Raw genomic sequence first — 4,747 nt, forward strand, 5'->3', positions numbered from 1 at the left:
ACTTTTCTGACCACTGAAAAGTGGAAAGATGCTCAAGTTTACCATTTAAAGGAACAACAGACATTTCAAAAATCTCTGTCTAAACTTTGGTTTTCTTAAAAAAAAACACACAAAAAACCAGGTCATCACAAAAAGAAATATAAGTTGAGGCTGTAGGCAGGTGCTGTTCTGTCCGTGGCAGTCTTTTGTGCAAAGTAAGGCGTATTAGAGCTCCAATTTAACTGATGCAGTGGGGTTTACTGCCTCTGCATGCCGAGGCAGTGCACGTCATCTGTCGAAGCCTGGGAGGGGCTGACCATACTTGTCCACGCACCAGCAGAAGCCCCGCTTTCTGCCTTTGGAGGGGCTACACTGCTTCTTCTTATAAAATCCTTTCTTGTTCCAGCTGGGGATGTGCACACCCCTGGGACTCAGCACACTGAGGAACTTCAGGTGAGTCAGGGTGTTTTCCATCTCTCTAAGGCAGGGACCATATTCTGTCTCCCGTTTGGACTCCGAGGAGAAGGTCTGGGTGTCCATGCTCTGGGACTCATAGTCAACTTTGTAGCGCTGGTTGTCCTTCGCATGACCTTTCTTGATGGTGTCCAGTTTTGCGTGAATGGAATGGAACTTGGAGTCAGGCACCCTATGTGTGGCATGGCTCTCCACGCTCCCTGTGCCTCGGTCCTTCTCCGACTCACTAGCATTTTCTGAGGTGGAGGGCGCCAGCAGCATTAGGCCTCAGTCGGCCGGGATGCTGGCATTGGCAGAGAACCAGCGGCCATCCAGCAGCGCCTGCAGTGGGCATGGCTCACCCAGTGGCAGCTGGCAGCTGAGCCCCTAGCTGCAGCGTTCTGTGTAGACACCGCATGGCTCGCCCTCGCGCAGAGCACATGTCAGGCAGCAGCCATAGCCTGGCTCGTGCACCAGCTCGGCACACCCTTGCACTGGGCCAGCGCGTTCGCATCACAGGGCTCGCAGCGTACAATGGGACCCTCGTCACCGGCGGCCAGAGGAACAGGGTCTGGGCAGTGAGCAGAGCTGCCCAGAGCGCGGGGCGCCGCTCCATGCATGGCACCTGTCGCAGGGGCCAACTGGAGTAAGTGGTTACCGCGTGAGGCACGCAGTGTGAGATTGCAGGATCTGGAGCGCAACTACTGGTGCTCGGCGTGCAGCTGCCCAGCTCACACCTCAATACCGATAAGTTCTAATATCACCCTTTTTCTGTCTTATAGTAGTCTGGCTGATTTTAACGTAGTTAATCCATTTTGAGTTGATGTTAGTGCAAGCAGAGATCCACTTCTAGTTTTCTGCCTATGGATGTCCAGTTTTCCCAACACCAATAGTTGAAGAGGCTATGATGTGTGTGTATGTGGTGTGTGTGTGTGTGTGTGTGTCTGTGTGTGTGTGTCTGTGTGTCTGTGTGTGTTGGTTGTGGGGCTTGAACTCTGGGCCTCGGAGCTACCCCCTTGCATTTCATCTCCAGGCTAGTACTTGAACCACAGTTCTACTTCCCATTTTCTTGTGGTTTATTGGAGCTAAGAGTCTCATGGACTTGCCTGGCCCTTCTGGCTTTCAACAACCATCCTCAGATCTCAGCCTTCTGAGTAGCTACATTAAAGGCATGAGCCACAGGCACCCAGCAAGGCTATGTTTTTTCCACATTACATCTTTTGCTCTTTTGTCTAATATCAGATGATTGTAAGTATGTAGTTTTATTTCTGGGTCTTTTCATCTTTTTTAATATATTTTTATTGTAAAAATAATGTACAAAGAGATTACAGTTACGTAAGGTAGGTAATGAGTTCATTTCCTCTCAAGCATTGTTACTTCCTCCCTTGTTTTTCCCCTACCATCCCTACCTTTCCACCTCCACAACTACTCCTTTCCATCCCACCTCCCCACTCCCTGCATGAATTGTAAAGTTCGTTTTGGAACATAGTGTCTTGATTTCATTGTTAAAATGGGTCAAACTGTATCCCTAGTTAAGCATTTGGTTTTTTTCCTTCACCCCCCAAGCTAGAGAAATGTTTATACAAGATACAGGGCACCAACATCAAAGAAACAAAAAAAAAAAAAAACCGCATAACATAGGTTACAAGATTGGGTGGAAGAATGATGACTGTTGACTTAATTTGATAAGTATTCTATAGTTTTTAATGGTAAGGCTCATTAACTCAAAGGGGGAGCAAAAACATTCATAATAGTGGAATGTGGCTACTACTCATTTGATGTGTGTGGATAGATTATGATTAATCAAAATATATCTATTAATTTCCAGTGGTAGACTGCTATGCTAACTGGGAGGAGACTTTGGTAATGCCAGGGGTTTGAATACTGGTAATGAAGCAGAATATGAGGGGAGAGCATTTGCTAAGGATGTAACTTCCTAGGCTCATACTAAATACATTGAAGTAGAATGCTAAGTGCTGATCGACTGAGCACCAAATTTTAGTTGTTGACTTCTTTGTTTTGTGAAGTCCAGGGATTTGAACCTAGAGCCTGGGTGCTGTCCCTTAATTTTTTATCAAGGCTAGTGCTCTACCAGTTGAACACAGCTTCATGTCCATAATTTTGGTGGTTAATTGGAGATGAGTCTTTCCAAATTTCCTCTTTGGGCTTGCTTCAAACATGATCCTCAGGTATTAGCCTCTCGAGTAGCTAGCATTTCAGTTGTGAGCCACCAGATTCTGGCTAGAATCACATTTTAAAAGTATATAGGTGAATCAGATGTGTCTAGGTACTATTTGAGCACTTTGGTTCCAGTGGGTCATGTCAGATTTAGAATAACATCAGAATTTTTCTACTTGTAACTCGCAGCATCCAATATCTATATAATTTATTCTGATCTTCATGTCTGATCTTTTTTTCTTCCTTGTACCTTTTTTTCTTACTTCACAAGCAAGCACGTCAGTGATGTTTTCTTTTTCTGAAGCAAGTTAAGTCTTTTCCCATCACTGAGGGATGTAGTTGCTGCTCTTACTGCCTGGAGTACCTGCTTCTAGTTAATTGCATGGATGATGGATCTCAGGTTAACTATCTCCTCCTCAGGGATATGTCCTCACATACCCACTGTGAAATTGTTGCCACAAAACTACCAATGTCATGTCTCTGATTTATAAAAATTATCATGATTTCTGGTTTTCTTTTCAGCATGAAATTGATGAGGAGAGAGCCACATTCACTTGTTTCTCCAACACCTATAATAGTGCCTGGTCCTTAGTGCTCAGGAGCCTTGCATGGGGATCAGCCTTCTCCAGCTCAATTTATCCTAGATTCTGGTCAGGACAGCTCTTGAAGCTGATATCTGGTGGCTAGCAGTCATTCCCTCTCATTCTTAGTGCCTTTCTGTGTTGCTGAGTCCACTTCAGAGAAAGATAAGTGCCTGACACCTATTTGCTGCTATGGAAAGATGGCTATGACACCATACAAGTTATGGGCATTGTTTTGTGAAGCTGTGTGTGGAGACGCCTCCCCACACAAGTTCTCAAAAGCAAGTGTCTCCCATGCCCAGGAGTGCATTCCACAACTCAGCATCCAAACTATCACCTACTCCCTAATGCACTCAGTGTATATTCCCATTTCCATTAAAAAAAGAAAAATCAAGATATGCCTTTGATAATTTGTCATTGAATTACTGAAACAAAGTATATAATTTGGGGGCTGGGAAAGTGGCTCAGTGGTAGAGTGCTTGCCTTGCATGCATGAGGCCCTGGGTTCAATTCCTCAGAACCACATAAGCAAAAAGAAAATAAGCCAGAAGTGGCCCTGTGGCTCAAGTGGTAGAGGGCTAGCCATGAGCTGAAGAGCTGAGGGATAGTACCCAGGCCCAGAGTTCAAGCTGACAACTGGACCCCCCCCCAAAAAAAGTATATAATTTTATGTATTTGTATGTCTTTGTCCATCTCTCTTGAGCCCTTGACATATTTCTATGTGTTTGCAGCTTGGGAAGGGAAAAAAGGTTTAATTCAGGATAGTCAAAAACATTTTGGGAGGGAATGCCAACTTTCCATCTGATGTTCTACAGATGTCCATCTTGGCACAGGAACTGAGTAGACTGTCATAGCATAAGAGGCTTGTCCTGATTTCTACTGACTTTCCTCTGGGGTCACAGAGTGTGATCCTACTGCATATGTGTCGCTTGGCTACACTTGAGGGACCAGGTCTCCTCTGAAAATCTAATGGCATGGGAGTAAGAGAAACTAAAACTCAGAACTCAGCTTCCCACATCACTAGGATTACAGGCCTGAGTCTCATACACTAACTCATAACTGCCTTTTTATACATCGTGTAGCCTGTTTAATTATATTCACCTCATAGACAGATATACAAATATATGTTTAGATTTATTCATCTATTTATAATCAGTGTTATACCTAGAAACACAAAAATATGTATTCATATAATTATAATCAAAGTTATATTACCACTTTCCCCAATAAGGTTTTACACTAATATTATGTGAAAAAATTACTTAAGATTGAAAAAGTTAAAAACCCTTGTAGTATGAAAAATCATATTTGATCTTATATATCATATAATATACTATATAAAATGTAATGAATATAACATGTATTTCCATATAACTGATTTAATTGCTTCCTGATTTTGTTTGTCCATCTATGTAAGCCTTCTTTCTTCTATTGATGATTGCTTATACTTTCCAGTGTTGATATTTCTTATGTATTTTGTCAAATATATTCAGCCCTAAGTAGAATTTGTATGTTAATGGAGCCAAATTTTTCTTCAGTATTTCCCAAAGCACAAT

The 4,747-nt window shown here is 42.9% G+C and overlaps 1 pseudogene; it reads right to left on the reverse strand.

Annotated features, from left to right (window-relative positions):
* Positions 1 to 267: 267 nt before the first annotated feature.
* Positions 268 to 1,048, reverse strand: LOC122106437 (annotated as a pseudogene).
* Positions 1,049 to 4,747: the final 3,699 nt, after the last annotated feature.

Source organism: Dipodomys spectabilis, unplaced genomic scaffold (genome assembly GCF_019054845.1).
Source record: "Dipodomys spectabilis isolate Male_0828 unplaced genomic scaffold, ASM1905484v1 ptg000041l, whole genome shotgun sequence".
NCBI lineage: Eukaryota > Metazoa > Chordata > Mammalia > Rodentia > Heteromyidae > Dipodomys > Dipodomys spectabilis.